Below are 21,405 nucleotides of genomic sequence, written 5' to 3' on the forward strand. Positions count from 1 at the left end.
TTCCAAATAAGCACGTGTATGTATATGTGTGTGTGTATACCTATACAGAACATATATGTATATATGTACCTATATAATACGTATACATGTGTATACAATATATGGTATGTATGTACACCTGGTGTGCATGTCATATGCATATATAATATGCACGTGTATGTTCATCCATATATATGAATATTTATGGTACAATCCCATTTTTTAGTTATGATTTTTTATTGAAGTAAGGTTGATTTACAATTGTATATGTTACAGGTGTACAATACAGAGGTTTATCATTTTTAAAGGTTATACTCCATTTATAGTTATTATAACATACTAGCTACATTGCCCGTGCTGCACAATGCAGTTTATTTATTTATTTATTTATTTATTTATTTATTTATTTATTATTTTTTGGGGGTACACCAAGTTCAATCATCTGTTTTTATACACATATCCCTGTATTCCCTCCCTCCCTCAACTCCCCCCCCACCCTCCCCACCCCAGTCCTCTAAGGCATCTTCCATCCTCAAGTTGGACTCCCTTTGTTATACAACAACTTCCCACTGGCTATCTGTTTAACAGTTGGTACTATATACGTGTCTGTGCTACTCTCTCGCTTCGTCTCAGCTTCCCCAATGCAGTTTATTTTGAACACAATAGTTCGTACCTCTGAGTCGCCTACCTCTGTGTAGCCCTCCCCTTTCCCATTTTTTATAATCCCACTTTTTAAAGTGTACATAATATACATGTTTATATTTGCTGGAAATATATATACCAAAATATTAACTGTATAACTCTCTGGTAGAAATTTGGAGGATTTATTTATATTTATATTATAATTATAACTGAACATAATGATTTATGTTCTGAGCATATTATAATCATCCCTTACTTTTGGGAAAAAGAGAGTAAAAGGGAAGGTCTGTAGGGCCAGTAGGGTAGCACTGCCAGAATCTCCCCAGGGCCTTCCAGGGTCTAACTTCTGCTCTAAATAATAGACTGATGAAGATGCAAGTAGCTGCCTTTGCCCCTAGACTCTTATTTAATAAAAAATAAACCCTCTCCTTTCATGCTCTTTTCCCCCAACACAATTTTACAATAGAATCTTCCTCTGTACTCTAAGACAAAGAAAACTTTGAAAAGAAAAAAAAAATAAAGCACAGAATTTCCTTTCCTTTTTCTTACAACAGTGAGCAACTCCAATACTTTCTGCAGTATTTTCTAATACAGCTTTTACGTTTTAAGGGGTGTTACAAGTTGGCCCCTCTTCTCTTCCAATGTCCCTGAACAAAGATGGTGAAATCTCATCCTCGAAGCCAGCAAGAAGAGATGAGAACTAAAGAGAGAGTGAACACTTCCTAGGGGACCATGAACAGAGATGATAAAGTATTCAGCAGCCAGAAAGCGCTGGGAATCTACCAGTGGACTATAGGACCAAATAGAAGGGAAACTGGATGTGGAAATCCAGAGTCGTCTTCCTGGTGGCTGCAAGCCAAATATCAGCCCGGCACTGGCCTGCACACTGACCAGGCTGGACAGAGACGTCCAAAGCCAAAGCACTGCAGGTCAATCCCAACGTCATAACAAATTAGTCTCCCTTTATTCTAGGTACTTCATTGTGAAAACGTGGCATGTTTCATCTTTAGGGAACTCAGAGATCATTTAATATGATTTCCTCCTTTGAAGAACCCAAACCAGCAGAGGTTAATGGGTCTGCCCAAGTTCACAGAGCTGATTAATCGAAGGGCCGAGACAAAGCCCATTTGGCTAAATAAATACATGGGGGATGGCCCAATGAACAAACGAGTGACGCTTCCAGCACCAGCGCGAACCTCATCCCACATCTGACCTGCTGGGCATTTGGATGCTGCGTTCCTTTCCTCATACAATAAAGAACTGATTGTTTAAAATAAATCTTCAGACAAGTGTGCCTCTCTTTACAGGACATACAGGGCTACTGTCCAGGTAGCTTTGACTAGATTTCAAATATATAAGAACAGCTCTTCTTAAAAGAAATAGGTAAATTTTCTGAAAAATACAATAATCCAACTCATCTGCCATATCCAAATTTTCATACATAAAATTTGCTTCGAATGGGTCTTCCTACCCTGAGTGAGCTGAAAGAGTTAATGGGGCGCCCCTCCTTCCTGTGCAAACACAGCCTGGCGGCCCCCACTGCAGGACGTGCGTTTAGAGTGCTGATTTCCAGGACACTTGCAGTATCAAAGCTCAGCTCTTTGTACGTGTTGTCTGTGAGGTTTTCCTCTGCAGATTGAGCGTAACACTTTATAAGGTATCCTTCTGTGTGTAAGTTGCGTTCCCTTGCAAGGCTGAGAGGGTCGTGTTGATTGAATTGGTTGGAGGGCAGCGTTTGTCACCTCTCCCCCCCCACCCCATGCAGGAGGTCCTGTTAATGTCTAGCAGGGTTCACAAGCTCAGGTGCCCACAGGGGCCAGGTAGGTGACATACGTGAGCAAAGCATGTGAGGTGGGCGAAGCTGAAGAATTGGTGTGGGCGGTGGAGACTGGATAGCTAGCGTCCTGTGTAATGGGGTGGGTTTACTCAGCTCTAGCTCATTGCAGAAATGTAGGCCAGGTTTTGGTAGCCTCTCCAATGTTTTAAGGGAAAATAGAAATTATACATTTTAACGTAACATCTTCCAGCTTGTGAATGTTGGCGGCTCGTTCAAATTTGTTTTTAAAACACTGCAAATGTTGGTAGAATATAAATGTCCTTTGGCCCCCGGTTACCAGTGTGAGACTTGCAGCCCTTACAGTGATATGTAGTCAGTGGTATTAAATTGTGTAAACTTGTGCCTTTATTTTATAAATAAAACACAGAGAAAGACCACCCATCTTTTTACACAAATCACATGCATTGTTTAATCTTTACCTTATTCACTTCTTTCCTAAAGCTCTCCCCCACTGTCTGATATCCTACATCTGTACTGTCTACTGTCTGCACTGCACCGTTCACGCTTAACGCTATGCATTCTTTCACCGTTTCTGATTTCACATTTGCAGACTTCATTCTTGCATTTGAAACTTCATTGTAAACACTTCCAGGGCAAGAATCACATCTAATACTTCTTTTATGCCAACCTCAAAGCTCAATAAATGTAGTTGATTCTTTTTTCAATAAGGGAAAAAGAGAATAGTCTTTGCTGACACACAAATACATAGTTATGCTAGAAACGCGTTTCGTGTCTTGAAGTTCCTGAATTTCCAGCCTAGGCAGGCTCACGAGTTCAAGTCTGTGGGCACCTTGCCCTGCAGAGCTGAGAAGCACTGGCTTGCCATAAATTTTTAAGAAGAAAGCACTTGGCAAAATAGCTATGAGTTCATCACGTCTTTGCTAGAATAAGAATATTACAGGATGTGTTTTGTCCAGTAGGGGTGACATAGTCCTGTACAAGTCTTGACTTTGAGTGAGAAATTTTCCCAGCCAACTCTTATCTACAGGAAGCCTTCTCTCGATTTAGGCATTCAGAGACTAGCAGGCTCAGTTAAAGAAGGTCAAACCCACGTTTTACGTTCACAAGTCAGAACTCTTTGGGCCAGTTTAGAGTGATTTGGAGAAGCAGAGGCATGGACTGCAATCAGCCCTAACCCAGAAATGCCTCAACCCAGGGGGGAGGTGGAGCGAGCACTGCAGCTCCAGAAATGACTGACAGCTGCCTTTGTACCCACATGGAAGTGAGGACGGGGTGCCTGAGAATGGCATGCACCCAAGCCACGCTTTGCAGTGTCCTGGGCATGACAGTCATCTCTACCCTGCAAAGCTGGACCAGCGGGACATGTGTGCCAGCAGGCCCATGAATGTGTGTGGGATGGGCCCAGCATTTGGTTTGAGTTGGCCAGCACTACTTGAAAGGGAAGAAGCTAGAAGAAGTACAGATCCCTTGTGGATCCGTAAGTCCCCTGAGCTTGATATGATGGGAATACAGAGACACCGGGGAAGAGACCAGCTCTGATGGGAGCTGACTCCCTGGCCAAAGAAAAACGTTGTATTTGCTCCTTACTTGTAAATGCTGATAAAATACTTCAAAAGTGCTCTTACCGAAAAAGCCCTGTCTCCGTACTGCTTATGCTCACAAACGCCACACACATGTGCCTCTCAGACTCTTTTCTTTACAGTGCTTACTATTTCTCCCTATTATTCGGTAATCTAAAAAAAGAAAGACATCATGCAATAAATAGATCATATCATTGCATTAGGAAGCAGACTTTGGAATGCAAAAAAATTGTAGTGCTTTGGTTACTAAAATACGTGCCTTCACTTAGACAAACAATGCTTGGCTCAAAATAAACATGAATTAACGTTGTTCAGAATGTTTAGCTGTAACTCTGATATTGTCACCTTCTATTCAATAAAATTTATTGCTAAATCACAAAATTTCCTTTTGCAGGAGTCACTATATTGATCCAATTGCAACTTCATCTGAAAATTTGAGTTGCCAATAAAAAGTGAGGTAGAAAATGCAACCCATATATCCTTGGGATAATGGTGTTTACTCTGTCCAAAGTGACTATTAGTTATGATGATAGTCATTTGTATTTCCTCTTTTGACTGCATCTTATCTTTCTCTCAACAGCCTTTCCATCCATTTCTTTTCTCATGAAGCTTCTTCTGCTTGGAAACTTACCAAATTTCATCAGATAAGAAGTACTAAGTGTGAACCTCTAAACCTTATTTCAAAGGAACCCACGTTTAGGAAACCCCAGGGTGGTGTCGGCTTTGGACAAATATCTAGAATGTAAACAGGGAAAGAGCCATCAGGATCCCAATCATTTTAGAGCAGTGGTTCTGAAAGTGTGGTCTCCAAACCAACAGCATCCATACCACCTGGGGAGCTAGTTAGCCGTGCAAACGTTCAGGACCTTTCTGATGCTTTAACAAACCTTGCAGGTGATTCTGACGCACACACACATGTTTGGGAACTGCTGTCTGAGATAGGCTTCGTGGACCAAAGCAACAGAAAATGTCTCCTTTGGATTGGACTGATGGGATTTGAGAGATATGATGTCTCTTCTTCCTTTCTTTTCTCCATTGCCTTTTCCTCCTTCCTGCAGGTTTATCCATTCCTCATTTAGCAAGCCAAAGTTGGCTTTGTAAAATCATACTTCATTACAAACACACTATCTTTGACAACTTAAATGCTGTCTAATATGGGACTGCATCAAAACTAAGTATTCAGTAGAAGTTATCAACTAATTAACAGATTTAAATCCTTGTTTAGCTTTGAGAAGGAAAGCTTCTGTAAGTCACAGAAGACGCAGTTATAAAAGGGTGCCCATCTTCTGAGATGGTTGCCTTCTATACCTGGTATCCGTAGGACATTCTCTTTACAGGGAAAGTTAATAGTAGTTTATGTAAGCTGGAAGTGCTGAATTGTTACCTCTGGGATCACTGGCAAAGAATTGTGTTGTCCAAAAGGAGCTCATGTTCTCTGGTAGTGTCTAGAATATGTTTGAGGTCTGTCCATTATCCCTTATCTCCAACTCCAGTAGCCAGTCTAGAGAGCTCTCCAGCAGCCATTTCATGTCCAGCCTGACTGTAACTTGATGTAATCCTGGGGATACTTATGAATTATCTGCTAAACCTAAAAAAATGTGTATGAGGATGCTGTCATTCTGAAATAACTGCTAACTGCCGCCCCATAATGCCTTTGCTCAGATACCCCTCATTTGCAAAGATTGACGTGGTTTCTTCCCTATAACATGCAAGCCCATAGGGAAGCAGTCGGGTGTCTCTCCCATGCACGATTCTGACACAGCTATATTGTACTTACCACGGAGGCTTGTTGTTGTCGTCTGCTCCCGGTTCTCTGTTCTCCCAGTTCCTTGGCCAGTGTTGGGACTCCGACATGCAACCAGGTAGAATTAGGGACACGATTAAGTATGGAAAGCCATCCTCCTCCATAGCCCACCCGTAGGGCTAGGAGAGCAGAAACTAACGTCTGCTATTAGTTCCTCTAATATTGCCCTTTGGAGCAAAATCCAAAAGTCCAGCTGGATGACCTATGTGCAGACATCAGAAGATCAAAGGACCTGAAGAGGACCTTGAAAGGGGATTTACCTCCCCAACCTCTATTCAACTTAAAAAGCAAAGCATGTCTCCATTTTTTTAAGGATTTCTGGAGAAGGGAATTTCCCCAACCTTTCATTAAATGCTAATATAAATAGATAAAAGTTATATACGATTATGAAATCTCATTTTGGCATACGTTTAAATATTTCTTAGAATACGCTAGAAAGATCCAGTTCCATCTATGACAGATTATCCCATAGATGGCTTTGGCGAGAGAAGGGATGCAGAGATAGGAGAGGAGATTCTTGGAAGAGAAGTATGTAAAACATTAGGATTGCATAAATGTCCAATAAACAAGAGATTTCTGAGTTTGAATTAGTGACACTGAGAAATGAGAAACATCTGGAATCTGCATTTATTTTGCTGGTCAGAAACACGGTTTTGAGGTCCTTTGTTGAAGTGTTGACTTTGTAAAGACTTATTAAAAGCAAATGCCTAAGGTGACTGAGAAGAGAACGTAGTCGTAGTCGCAACAGAAAGTCCTTAAAGGGAACTCTTTCATTTCAAAGAGGTTTTCCTTTCCATCAACTAAGCTTAATGCTGTCTCCTCAAACGAGTCCTTTTGTTCCATCTCAATCACACTTTAAGGGTCAAAGGCTTACAGACGCATTTGAAATTTAATAGTAGATTTTTGAAGAGAGAAACAGGACTCATTTTCTTCATGTTCTTAAGTTATTTTATAAGATTCTTCCATCGCCAACCACCCCCCCCCAACACACACACACACACACATAACTGTCTAGGAAAGGGGAGCTACCTAGACGCTGGCCCTTGCTTTCATTATGGCACAGCTGGGATTTACCAACGAGGTGGTTTCCCTCTTTGGTTTTTGAGGAAGATGGGTTCTATGGAGAGGTTTCTAGCCAAGGCAGACCCGGGGCTACAGTGAGGGGTTGCGGGTTAAACCTCACTGTGGTCCCCACTGATGTTCTCACGGGCCCTCGCTGGGGTCCTGACTAATCACCCACTAGAAGGAAAGCAGGTGTTCCAAGCCAGTGAGGTGGTCTTGTGTTGGAATTCTGAAGGGACCACTCTCCGGATTATTTCCAGCTGATGCCCGCCGTGCTTTCCATCGTCCCTTCTGCCTGCATGAGGTGAGGGAGAGGGAGGGAGGGATGGTGAAAGGGACAGAGGAAATGTCTTGCAGTGAAATAGATAGTCCAGGAATACTCTCCTCCTGTACTCTACAAAAAAGGAGACGTTGTGAGGAGCCAGATCTCACGGAGGCCATAGGATGCAGTTGTGCGTTTGGCATCCCAAGCTGGGTAATGCAGTCCTGGTGGCGCACTGAGTTCCCAGGGGGGTGTTGCTGAGCCAGCCCCGTGCTGGTCTTTGTATTCAAGTGACGGTAATAAAGACAGTCCCCATGCCTCCTATTTTTCATACTCAAGGTATTAAATTCAGGAGTGTGGACCCCCTTACGTTACAGGAGGCAAGGTGGAGGGCAGATGACCACCTGCCGGGACCATCATTCTCATAAAAAGAGCAGAGAGTTGCCATTTGTGGGTCAGACCACAGGCCTGGCTGCTCCTCTAGCCAAGTAGCCTGACCCTAAAATGACAATTAGGGACAGCTGGTGTGGGGGAGGGGGGAGATAAGATTGCTTTCTATAAGAGATTCCCAGAATCCCACAATATTTAGTTATTGTTAAATTCATATCCTCTTCAACCTATTTTTTTTTCTAATTGGAACATCTCTTTGAATAACAGTTTCCATAGGATTACTAGCCACTGTGTGACTTTATGATTTTTTTCACTTATGCAGAAGCTGTCTTTGACTGATCTTTGGGGAAGGTCTGCGCTGTGCTCACCCTGCCCTATCCTTTATGGTTTTGTAAACATCAGTCCTTTCTGCTTTCAGCCTTCATCTTTTCAGACTGAAAGGTGCACTAAGTTCTCCCTCACCACAGGGCCTATCTAGTTTCCTCTTCTGGACATGCCCTGGAGTTTACTGCCCAAAGTGTTCCAAGCATAGAACAGAGTATATGCAAGAATAGAATATAAATATTCACAGAACCTTTAAAAATACCCTAGAAAAGGCTACTTTTAGATTTATATGCATTTTGTATTACTAAAATAAAATGTAAACCTGTTGCTTTTATGTAAGAGACCAATTTAGGTTTTGCATCACGGTCCAGAGGCTATAAAAATAACTCTTATGCCTGGAGCGGTGATGCCCCACTAGTCACTATTAGTTCTACTTTATTGCTGAGAATGGCTTAAATTTTTAAGATTCAACTTATTACTTAAATTTCAAAATACAACTTACATTTTAATTTTAGGATCCAGAGAGAGTCTAAAGTAAAAATTTGGAGGAAAAGAATGAAGGTCGATAAATGATTCTACCTAACGAACAAGATGATTTTCCAAAAGACAGGCTGTGACGGTAAAGGTGACTTTGCCTGCGCTCCTGGGCATCAGGAGTCTTTGCGTCGGCTGGGGGGGTCCAGGTGCCTTTCACTTCCTCCCCCAGGTGCTCCCCCGCCCCTGTGGAGGGAAGTGGGATTTCCCTTCTGGGGCCTCCGGAGGTGAGGGCTGTAGGGAAGGGTCCTCCATGGACCGGTGAGGTGCCTACCACACTGTTTCCATGTTCACCACATTTACAGAACTTAGAGAGTTTACAAAACTTTTGGTCATAAAATGTTTTCTTTGTGACACCCTCAGAGCTTTGCTTTCCTTCTTCACCGCAGCGGCAGCGATGCAGAGCCCTCCCGTGATGTTTTAATGGGATTCAGCTGCCCAAACAGCCGCATCTTCAGCCAGGTGTCTGCCTCAGTTTTCATTTGCAGGTGCCAGGAACTCTCTGTCTCCGTCTCTCTCTGTCACGCCCAGCAAAAGCTGCTGGACGTGAGCTGTGTCTTTGTGAAAATGGACCTCTCCATCGGTATTCCCACGTGGAGCAAGTGCCAGCCTCTCTCAGGCAGTTTCTGGGCTGGTCCCACATTATATGAGAACGTAGATGCCCACTTGAGACCCCCACCAGCACCGGGCAGCTGGCAGCACGCGGGTGTGGCCATGAGCCAGAGCGGGTCCAGCTGGAGCCCCGTGGCCAGCAGTGGGGAGAGGAGCTGCCCACAGACGGGAGACCAAGGGGCATCAGAAGCAGCCAAGGGTCTGAGCAAGCCTGGCACCCGAGGCCCAGGAGGGTGGTGCACAGGAAGAGCATCCCAGCCCAGGGCCCACAGAGGCTGCGGGAACCGGGGGGCCAAGGCGTGAGGAAGCACACGGCAGGCTTCTGTGCCAGCACTGAGGAAGGCGTCCCAGGCACTTCCTGCCTCCTTCCTGCCGTGCAGACAGCACACCCCGCACAGGTGGGAACAGGCACTGGGACGGGGAGCAGAGGCGCGAGGGTCGGCTGTATTTCTGAGTGACAGCAGGATAACGCGGGGAGAGAAGAGGCCTTTAAAAGCACAATAGGAACAGTCACGTAGCTTGCCAAGGCCGTTCACGCCGACCGCAAATTCCTCTGTCCTCTAGCCTCACCCGTGCCTATCTCATCTCTTTTTTTGAACTAGAATGTTTTCATCCTACCAGATTCAACATACGACCTCTTTCTGTGATAGAGCTTCTGTGGTCTCCATAAGTGGGCATCAGCCAGTGCGTCTTTCCAGCCCTGAACTCACGTCCTCCAGCTTTTCTTTGACCCTCAGCATGTTGTCTCTGGGCCCCGTCCTCGGGGCTTCCTGTTTCCATCACCTACAAGAGCCTTCCCTGTCTTCATAAGCCCAGGTCTGGGCACCCTGCAGACAAGGAACCGCCCCCCAGCAAAGTGGTTGCTCTGGTGATGGCGTCTGGCATGTCATGCGAATGCTGCATGGAAAGCCGGTCCTGGTCTTGATTCCCTCTCTCACTGGCCATGTACGTTAGGCGAGCCCCTTCCTTTTCCTGCGCGTCTCCTGCCTACTCCCTTGAGCTGGTGTAGGAATCAGATGGAAGGGGAGGGTTATACGTTGTAAAGCACCACAGAAGGCATTCTCATAACAAGATGTGGAGCCTCGGCTCACGTTGGGGTGGGGCTGAGCCTCCTCCTGTCATCCTTTCAGCGGGTTTTTGTAACCGCTGGTGAAATAGCAACCGCTGTCGCTAAATGGCACGGGTTTCAGCACACCCTTTGTTTCTTCTGTGGCTTTCACAGGGCCGTCGCATCTGTCAGGAACGTTTACTTCTCTGAAGGGATGGGGTAGAGGATGTAGCTAAAAAACACCTTGGGGCCTCTGGGTACATGAGACATCTTAGATAGGAGTCATTTTGGCTCTTATCTTACAAAGCCGGTAGTAGAAACAGCCAGCAGCCCAGCACCACGGTTCTTTATCCCTTGAAATTCCACTCATCTGTGTTCCGTCTCTTGTAGCCACCACCATCATGAACATCGAATTTAACTGAGGTCCTACTAGTCTGATTAAATTTCAACACACATTTTTGCCTATCAAATATGTGCCAAGCCCATGCTAAGTGTATAATGAGGAGTCCCTTAAGTGTATAATGAGATTCTCCCTTAAGAAACTCACATACAAATAAACACACACAGAAAAAAATAGCATTGAATGTGATCTCTGCTATAGGGGAGGTACATTTAAAGCGCTCCGGGAGTACAGAAGCAGGAGCAACTCAACGAACTGTACAGAAAGTTACAGAAGAGGGAACGTGTGCGTTGGGGCTTGAGGGACGAATGGGAGTTGGTTGGAACGAGTGCGACAGTTCAGCACGGGGGCTGTGGGTGCGGCCGACCGGTTCAGGTCCTGGCTCTGCCACATCCCGGCTACGTGACTTGGCTTCCAGACTTACCTTTGGATGTCTCGGGTTCCTCACCTCTGCAATAGGTGTGATACTCACAGAGCCTCCCTCGGGGTTTTCATGAGCAGAAACGAGGAGAGGCATGGGGACCTCTCAGAGCAAACGGTCACGTGGTTAATCACTCAGTAAGCAGCAGCCGTTACCACTGTCATCCTTCTTCTCTAGAATTTGAGTCTGGCAGTTGCTCACATTTGTTGGAGGATGTTTTCATGCCAGGCTCTGTGCTGGGTGCTTACAGACATGTGATCTATGTCACATCCTGAACGAGGTATTGGTGTCCCCAGTCTTTGGGTGAGGAAACTGAGTCTAAGCGAGGTTAAGCCTTTAGAGAAGGATGGGATCAGAGGCGTTAAAGCAGAAGAGCGCGTGACTTGTCCTGAGACTCGTTTGGCTGGAAAGGAGGATCCCTGTAGGGGAGTAGTCTGAGTTTACGTGGAAGCGGTTGAGTGACCTTGAATACCAGGCTTAGGAATTTGAACGTGGCTACAGGAAGCTAATAAATGATAGGTTTCCTTTTCTTCTTTACTGCTTTGTGAAACCTCACCCACAACAAATATAGAGGCTGCCACAGGGTTCACTGTGATGTGGGAGAGGTGCCAGGAAGGCCCGAAGATGTTCAGTTCTCTTTGGAAAATGCCCCCGTATAGGCAGGGACAGTCCTTCACCTCCCATGACAACATAAGGGAGGAGGGACCTTCCAGTAAATATTCTCAGTTGAGATTTCTTCATATATTTATATCATTAAAAAAAAAATGACCACCCAGCTCCCCTCCCTGGGTTCCAGTCCTTGAGGTCTGAGGTTGAAGCCTTACGCTGCCGAGTGCCCGCAAAATCAAGAACACGTCCCTCAAGCTCTGGTTCTAAGAAGTTCTTCAGGACGTTGCTGCCGGTCACCGCTCCACCCTCAGTTCCCTCCGCTCCCGTGACGCACCCCAAACATACGGAGCCAAATTCTCTGCAAAAAACACCTTCATCATACCACACACCCCTCACCTCCATAGTGCTTTGCGCTTCTAGGGTACGGCTTGTTACTGGGATGCGTTTTCTGTCTGCGTTAGACCATACGCTCCCTGATGGTAGGGGATCTTGTTCTCTACAGATTCCTGCATCTCACATCTAAGCACACAGTCAGTGCTCAACAATATGTGAGTGAATGAGTAGATGATGAAATGAGAGAACAGGTATTCTAATCTCCTGGTCCTTATTCATGGCTGGACTCTGGTCTTCAGCTTGCTGGTGGGTTTTCCCTCTCTAATTGTCTACCTGTCCCTAGACCTCCACCACCAACTTGGTCATTGATTTCCACATCACTCTCTCAATCTAATGTATTCGCCACCCCATTCACAATCTGATGCATGTACACACTCACCACCACCAAAAATGACAAAACTTGTCATCTGTCTCCTTTCTGGTGGCCACCCTTTGCCAAACCCATTGTTGCCTGTCAGAGTTCTGTTCCTTGGTCTCACAGTTCCCATTTCCCGCTTAAATCCAACAATCACATTTCAGTGGACTCGACTGGAAAAAAAGACAGGGAAGGGAACCCTGATGACATTGACATTATGGCGTCGTTGTTGGCAGCTCCTGGAGTAAAGGCGATGTGTGTGTGTGCTTAAGTCTGTGTGTGTGTTTGTGATGTAACAACCCACAGCTGGGAATGGTCTGGCTAAGTCTCATGGAATGAACAGCCTGGGAAGGATACGGATATATCTGCCTGCCCACTGGAAAGGGACAGGCCCTAGATGGGCAGTCCCAGCTGTAGGGGCTCAGGTATTCTGCCCAGCAGACCAAACCTGATAGTCTAGTACTAGCAATAATGCTAATTTTAACAGCCTAATTGCTCTCACCTATGCACACTCCCTCTGTTCCAATCCCTGTGCTGAGTTCTTTACGTAAATTAGTTCAACTATTTCTCACATCAACCCGATAAGGTGAGAGCCCTTATTACGCCTGCTTTATAGGTAAATAAACTGAGGCACAGAGAAGCTAAATAGCCTGCATGGGACCACACAGTAAGTGACAGAGCCAGGATCCGAGCCCAAACATTCCAACATCAGAACTCCATCCAGTACAGAATGGTTCAAAGCAGGTGCCCCACGATCACCGAGAGTTAGAATGCGGAAGCAACACACACATGCACACAAACACAGTTTGTTCTTGCAAGATGTCTCTCACAAGTGGGGAGAACAGAGGGCTCATCAGGTCTTAAAGAATATTTAACGAGTAAAGAGAAAGGATAGTTAAAATTCTCTCTCAATAGGCTGCACTTCGCAGTAGGTTTAAAAATTTGTAAATGTATTCCATTACACAGGGAGATATAGGGAGACCCATGGAGCACAGAGCTGCCACACCTCGTCCTGCGTGGGGAAGGTGTTGCCTGGAATTGTGCAGTGCACAGACTGCTCAGCCTTACGTGGTGGGCCCCCAAAGCAGGCTTTTTTATGCCCGTAAATTGATATAGGGGCCAAATGGAAGCCTATTATGGGGCTTGAGCTGGTGTGGCCTTAACAAACGAAATAAAAGAAAATGTGGAAATGATAAACTGACCATCACAGGACCAGAAAAAGCAGATATCTGCCCCAGTGTGGCTGCAGAGTCTCTCTGACACCCCCTCTTTCCATTCAGCTACTAAACCAATGTACTAGTGTCGCTTAAACTGCCACTGTGCCCCCCTCCCCCCATGCTGCCCAGGCTGTATAAACACCTCTCCTTCCTGCTCAACCTCTCCCCCAGCTTTACTTACTACCTTCTTCTTCAAGACCTAGGCATGCATCCATCTGTCACTCACCCATTCATTCAACAAACATTTTTGGAGCACCCACCATACCCTAGATGCTGAAGTAGATGCAGAGTAACAAAGATGAGTAAGGCAACCTCACCGTCAAACGGCTCCCAGTTTAGAGGGGGAATTAAATAAAGCAAATTCTCTCCAGGAAGTTTTATCGTCATTTTCATTTTTCCCCCCCAGCTAGAGGAATCCGAGAGTTTTGGAAGCATTTGCAATGCATATCCTTATGGATTGAGTAACAACTTGAAACACTTAAAGCAAAACAAATACATTGTAGAGAAACAGAGAAAACATTGTGAAAGTTGTAAATCAGTAAGTTTATGTGTCTGTATCTCTTCTGGGTTCATTTTGTGAGGAGGCAACAGAATGCTAAGTTAAAGCTCAATTGATTTTCTCCATATACTTGCCAGATTTTTGACATCACATGCTACTGTGTTTCCAGGGTTCAGGGAGTCAATTGAGCAAAAGAAACTTATACTTCATTCTAGCCTGGAAATGATTTCTATTTTTTCATTAAATGTGTGAGACTTGAACCAGTTATACCTAGTGCGAAAATAATTTCATCCCCAAAGTAAATTAAGTAACAAATTATCTGTGGGAACCGCAGCAGGTGAAAGACTTTTTAAAAAAATCTTCTGCTATGAATATGAAATCCTAGCTGGCCACACGTGTTCCATTTGTGACATGAAGACTTATCTTAGTAGACTGTAAGGTCCTTTAGAGCAGGGGCTGTATCTTATTTATTTGTCTTGCCCAAGCATTCAGCTTAGGGCTCAATAAGTATTTGTGAATATGTTATACTACTGATCAAAGTGGAAGTCTGTACCATTCCCTGATGTCTTGTCAGACTCCCAAATATTTTGGAGAAAGTGGCATTAGAGTTTTTTCTGTTTGGTTTTTTTTTTGGTGGGGGGGGTCGGTGGGCAGAAGAGGCATTGTTTTGCTTTATTTTTTTAAATTGAAGTATAGTTGATTTACAGTGTTGCGTTAGTTTCAGGTGTATAGCAAAATGATTCTTTTTCAGATTCTTTTCCATTATAGGTTATTACAAGATATTGAATATAGTTCCCTGTGCTATAAAGTAGGACCTCGTTGTTTTTTTTTATATATAGTAGTGTGTATCTGTTAATCCCAAACTCCTAATTTAAGCCCCGCCACTTCTTTCCCCTTTATAAGTTTGTTTTCTGTCTGTGAGTATGTTTCTGTTTTGTGAATAAGTTCATTTGTATCGTTTTTTTAGATTCCATGTATGAGTGATATATGATATCTGTCTTTCTCTGTCTGACTTACTCCACTTAGTGTGATCATCTCTAGGTCCATCTGTGTTGGTGCAAATGGCATTATCTCATTCTTTGTATGGCTGAGTAATAGTCACATCTTCTTTATTCGTTCATCTGTCAATGTTTTATTTTTGAGGTGTGTCATATTGCAGTGGAGATCAGGATGAAATCAATGACCTTGTCCATCAGGATAGCTTAGATATTGACCCACTGACCATCCCATTTGATGAGTAGGGCCATTAAGTGACCTTATTGCCCCTGTGATCCGTGCTCAAAATAATTGTATTCCCAACTTTGCTACGCTTATTACCTTAAAGTTTCGCTGCACTTTCAACTCAGGAAGTGTAACCGACCCCTTCCACCGCTCTAGACCTCACGTCTCTTCTAAAGGCTGCACAGAAGCTGCAAACCTTCTCACCACCCTGCGCTACTGCAGCACCATGCCCTGGTCTGCCTTCCCTGTGAGATCCACGTTCAGATAGGAAGTGGCTTATGAAGCCGTGCTTGGTCTGAAAAACACAATATAGATGTCACCTCATCTTCTGTAGAATGTCATATTTAATGTCACAACCCTCTTCCTGTCCAACTTGGCACTGGCATCTTGCTTGACTTGGTGGTGAGAACTATAACAAAACTACGTGAAATTTTCCTCCCAGAGCACTTCTTAAGGGAGCTTGGTTGCTTTATGGGAAATTCGTATCACTCAGCATTCGTGAAATCCCCCTTCAGTCTGTTAGTGAGAAGGTTCAAGGCAAGATAAACACATTTCGTTTTGACCATACTTAGAACTCACAGTAAAAAGGAGTTAAAAGATGAGCTGATGAAATAAGGACATTTTTATCTTTCTATTCCACACATATTTTTCACTCTCTCCCCTTTCCTGTAATAACTTCTAAACGTAATGGCACTCGTGTACGTTTTTAGAGGAGTTTCATTTTTATTATGTATTGAATTACATAGTGCCAGTAGATTCATTAGAAATTCTCATTCCCAACTCTTGCAATTTGGCTATAAAGACTCAGAAAGAAACCAAGACATGACAGAGAAGCCAGTGGCTACAGCTGCAGGGTCTTATATTTGTTTATGTCGTAAACGTCTTCATTTGCTAAACCAAAACTGTTAACGTTGCAGTATACCGTGTTGGTCCTTGCTGACTGCCTTTAGGTGTGTATGTGGACGAGCAGCTGCGGTGGCCACGCTCTGCGTTCCCTTCCCCACCCAAATCCTCGGAATGCTACCCTGTCACCCACCAGGACGGGCGGAGGCTGCCACATCAATTCTGTGCCAGCGTTCCTCTAATGACACAGTGACAAAGGGGCCCTATTGATCTGAGACAGACGCCTCAATTTTAAACAGACGTTTAGTGGTAAAAGGAAAGCATTTTTTTTTTAAGAAATGTGTTGTTAAAGCTGTATCAGATACTCAAGAGTTGTAGTTTTAGAGCTGTAGTTTTTTAGTTCCTGCTTATACACTATTTCTGTTTTCCTGTTTTTCGGTCCATCCCAAGGAATAAATGCGAAGAAATATACTGTCCGTTCTGAGGGTCGTGGTGAGATGCCTCCTGCAAGCCAACTCTTCCTAAAAGTAAAAAATACCCATAAGTATAGAGCTGATATTGGATTGGTTTTTGTTCTCCTTTTGTTGTTCCTGATCCTCCTGCAAAACAAGTTACAGTAAGATAGAAACTAAGTAAACTGGCATGCGGTACATGAAAGAAGTCAGGTGCATTTGGGCTCATTCCTCCAGGATTATATAAAACTGATCTTTATACCCGCTTCTTCCTGTTAAGGCTTGATGGTAACTCACTCATTTTTTCATCCATTTACTTAATTCATACATTCATTCAAAGTACTAACTAAGAACCAGTTGTTTGCCAGAAGATGAAAAAAACAGAAGATAGCGATGATCCTTTGCTATTTCCTTGGAGAGACAATATCTACATGCACAAAACGATTTAATTCTAAGATTTATTTAAAGTGTGTGGAATTTATTTGTAAAAATAATAATAGATGACATTTATATACTACTTACTATGTGCTTGAAACTCTTTGTGTTTTACTTCTATTAATACGTATATTAATCCTCGCAACAATCTTGCCAAGTAGCTTCTATTATTATCCTATTTTACACCTGGTGAAACCTAGGCATAGAGATGTTGACTAACTAGCAGCTAGTAAACAGCAGAGCCAGGATTTGAATCCAGGTAATCTGGCTCCCGAGTCCAGGCTTTTTGGCCACTGCCTACCATGCACATACATTTTTTTTTCATTGAAATAGGAACAACTCATTATGTAATCATTTTTGAATCATTTTTCTGAATCATCAGCAGAGAGGCGTTGATTATATTTTAAAATTCAACCGAAAGGATGTATAAATATACATTTATTTCTCATAAATTTTTGGTTTTTAAGCTTCTAGATAAGACTGTTTTCACATTTTATTGTGATTAACATTTGTGGAAAAAGAAGTAAAATACAAAATTCTCAGACTGTATACAAAATGTATGTAAATCGAGTCATCAGAATTTTACTTATTTCTCTCTGCCTCTGTTTTTATAGTCCATAACTGTTAACAGTACATACGAATCAGATTTTTATTTGGGGGAATCGTGCACATACCTTTTCTGTAGAATGAAAATGTTGCAGCCTGAGGTCACTCAGGGACGCTCTCAGTGGAAGATACGGTCCTTAAGCAGAACCTTAGTGTTGATGTAAGGTCTAGGCTGTGAAGAGGGTAGGTTGGACTTTCTGGGAAGCAAGAACAGCAGGAAGAAAAGCTGGGATTTGGAAATGAATATAGCATGATGGGAGGAATACCTGTCTTGCACAGAGGTGTGAGAAAACTCTTCTATGGGGCCTTGAGCACCGGGCTGAAAAGTTCAAACGAACATCCACAGGCTCGTATGAAAGCAGAGAATTGACTCTTTCGTGCACTGCAAGGGACCTTGAAGAGCACCCGTTCCAACTCCTCCTTTTGTGATTGTGGAATCTAAAGATCTGGAGGTGACTTCCAGTGTCACTCACCTAGTGGCAGAGCTAGAACAGAGCACAGCTGTCCCGATTCCTTGTTTAATGTCATTTCCCACGTTTCAGGCCACTCTGGGACGTTCACCTGGCAGAGGCATTTGGTTCACCTCAGAAGGGAGAGAAAGAGGTAGGGGGACCTCTCAAGCATTATTGCAAAATTCAGAGCGAACTCCACTGAAGCCACAAGAGGCTCAGCGCAGACGGGAAAACTTTTTGAGAAAGGATTGAGGGCGTTTGATTGGGTATCACTAATAAAGGGATGGGACGTGCCAAAGTGCCTCCACGTTGGCATAGCTTTGACCGAAATAGGGAAGTTGGACAGAGGTGTCACTTGGGCATAGAGATCATCCATTCAGAGTCAGTACCTGTGAGAGTGAGGTGACCTCTCATACCCGGTCCACGTGCGATCTTCTGGAACGTGAGGATCGGGGCCCAAGGCCCTCTGCACTTCCTCCACTGGGCACGTGCCACCGTCATCAGCAGGTGAGCACGTCCTTGCCAAGACGCTGAGATGACACTGAACTCGGCTTTGTTTTGATAACCACGGTCTGCTCCACCCTGGGCTTCCACGTGGTGGTTTCTCCTGCTGCCAGTCAGCCTCCTGTGTGTTCGCGTCCCCCAGAGGCTGAACAGCAGGGAGGTAGAGGGTCCGCTCTGAGGACGAACGGCCTGAGTTTGAGTCCTGCTCCACAACTCTTTCCTTGTGTGATGTGGGCCAAGGGCTTCACTTCTCGGTGACTCAGTTTCCTCATTCCTAAACCGACACTGTGATCAGGACTTAACCTTCTAGCAATGTGAGTAGTTAATACGCGTTCAGCACTTAGAACTCAACATGCAGCAAACACTCAATAACAGTAGCTCTGAGCGTGGCTGTGCCGTGACTCCTCTCTGCTCCATTACAGTTCTGGAGGGTTGTTTTTTTTTTTTCTCTACAACAGCCGGGAGGGCTGGAGTTCTGTCTTCCCACCAGGTACCTCGTTCCCTGTGGCTGCTGTTGCAACCTTAGCGCGTTTCATTCACCACAGGCATCCCCCTCTGCTTCTCCAGCCAAGGTCACCCTAGGCCCCCTGCATCCTCACCGCATCTGAGCCCCCCACCCAGTAAACCTCGTTTCTCCCTCACCTTATACAACTCAAGTTCGTTCCTGGAGGGGGTAGGGGGTGGCAATGACCCCTTTCTCCATTTTCCTGCAATCTCACAACGTAAAATTGTGATTAGGCCATCCAGCTTTTAACCAAGATCTCTCAGATGAAGCAGATCACCCTGTTCTGGAGTTCATCTAGCTAAAGGTTCAAAAGTAAATTCTCTGCTTCTGAAGCAGGACTCAGAAGGAATCAAAAGCAAAGAGAGAGGCCGCTGGACAGAGGTTCAAATCCAGGCTTCACATTTACTAGCTGTGTGACTTTGGATCACATAATACCTCTGAGTCTTGGTTTCCTCACTTATAAAAATAGGACTATTAATACCTGTTTTGCTTCTTGTAAGGATGAAAGGTTATAAACTTTTGGAAAGTGTGGTACCTGGCACATAGTAAATGCTCAATAAACTCTGACTCTTGATCTTCTTCCCCTCCTCCTCCTCCTCCTTCTTCTTCTTTTTCTCATTGTTTTATTATTATTATTATTACTATTATTACTGCCATGACTTCATCATCCCCCAATTATGAGTATACCCAATACTTGAAACTGTAAAGATTTTTCAGCAAAGTGAGATCTTGTTTTTGGCTTTAATAACTCAGCCAGGCTGGGGCTGGTGAGGACAGGCAACGTCCAACAGGAGAAGCCACCGGAGTAAAGGGCTGGTGAGGACAGGCAACGTCCAACAGGAGAAGCCACCGGAGTAAAGGGCTGGTGAGGACAGGCAACGTCCAACAGGAGAAGCCACCGGAGTAAAGGGCTGGTGAGGACAGGCAATGTCCAACAGGAGAAGCCACCGGAGTAAAGGGCTGGTGAGGACAGGCAACGTCCAACAGGAGAAGCCACCGGAGTAAAGCAGCAGCCAAACCATAACCTCACTGTTTCGATTTCCTCGCGTGCGTTGGCTCCTCAGGCTGGAGGTTTCACTGGCAGGGCACCAGCCAAGAACTTCCGGGTTCTCTGTAAGGCCAGAGGATGTCAGCGCCACGGGGTGCTGACCTAGTGCAGAAAGAGCTGTTTGAGGGGGCGCATCGCTACTGCACGGTCTCAAGGCAACATGGTGATACTACTGCCCACCCCGACTTTCCATAGTCTTTATAAAGATATCATAGACCGCCGAGCTCCCTGCGGTCCGTGAATAAGCTAGGCGTGAACATTTAAAGCTTGTTGGTTTCATCTGCCGCTGAATTTTAAAAGTAGAGTGCGATGACCTCTCTAGAAATATACATGAGGTGGTGGTGACACCCCCAAATCCCTCAGGGGCCCTGTGCACATGATACCTGTCCCTGTCCACGAAGATAACCTTGAGGATCCTTCTAACCAATCTGAATAGCAGTGGCAGTCTTATTCCTCCTCTGTGCAGTTAACGGGAGAAGGCAAGGCTTAGGTGTGCAGCAAAATGGAAGTGAAGTCCCCTGGCCCCCCGTAGTCAAGGGCTGTTTGGGTTAGAATTCCAGCAGGCTATTTTTCATGCAGAGTGTCTTTCTTTTTTATTATGTTCTCTGGCATTTTTACTGTCTATGTTACTCTGTTCTCATCTAATTTGATCGTAGACATTTTAAAAGATGAAGTTGCATTAGATCCTCACAAAACTAAGCACAGGGAGAAGTTTAAAATAAAGGTGTTCTACAGGTGTCTACTTGGTTTTGTAACAAAATTATAAATTATAAATGCAGAGGGCAGAAAAGCTGCCCTCTGATGGAATGTTTTCTAGGATCTGCAGGAATAGGACCCAAACAGGGGTTCTGTTGACAGTTCTCCGATTCCCTTTAAGTCTAATTTTAGTGAAGAAGCTTAGATCTTCTACAAAGCTGCTGCCGCCCCAGCCCACCCCCTCATCCCCATTCTCTGATGTGCCACGTCTGTGCCTGTCACAGCTCTCACCTGAAAGGGTTCTGAGTTGCGCTATAAGGAACTCAATGGAAGGATGTAGAGAAACTCACAGACTCTTCCGAAAGGCCAGAGAACGAGGCTCAGAACCCAGATGGGGAACGAAGGAAGCTCACAGCCCAACTCTCATGTCACGTAACAGCTTGGCCCCGTCCCTGCCGTCACGAGGGACTACACAGCCTGGCTGTTCCATCGCCCGTGAACAGAAGGAGCCCTAAACGTTCCAGGCTTCTCTGTGCCATTTGCTCGAGTATTAAAGCCTCCAGTGGGACGCTGAACTGGCCTCCTGCGAAGCACACAGTGGTGATGTCCCCAAGCACAGGAAAGGGATTCAGACGGTGAACAGACAAAAAGTGACATTCACTTTCCCTTCCGTCTTCCTCTAGCTGCTCCCATTCTACCTTCAATTTAGTAAGG

The 21,405-nt window shown here is 44.7% G+C and overlaps 1 protein-coding gene and 1 long non-coding RNA gene across 7 annotated transcripts in view; one reads left to right on the forward strand and one right to left on the reverse strand.

The window, feature by feature from the left end:
• The window catches only part of FRMD6 (FERM domain containing 6), a 225,931-nt gene that overhangs the window by 72,646 nt on the left and 131,880 nt on the right, over positions 1–21,405 (forward strand). The window lies entirely within an intron of this gene.
• LOC130845963 (uncharacterized) lies at positions 16,420–18,642 on the reverse strand. The gene is made up of 3 exons (XR_009051490.1): positions 18,328–18,642; positions 17,555–17,683; positions 16,420–16,514 (listed from the first exon to the last, which is right to left on the reverse strand). It is a non-coding gene; the product is annotated as an uncharacterized LOC130845963 (long non-coding RNA).

The sequence above is a fragment of the Hippopotamus amphibius genome, chromosome 2 (genome assembly GCF_030028045.1).
Source record: "Hippopotamus amphibius kiboko isolate mHipAmp2 chromosome 2, mHipAmp2.hap2, whole genome shotgun sequence".
NCBI classification, from domain to species: Eukaryota; Metazoa; Chordata; class Mammalia; order Artiodactyla; family Hippopotamidae; genus Hippopotamus; species Hippopotamus amphibius.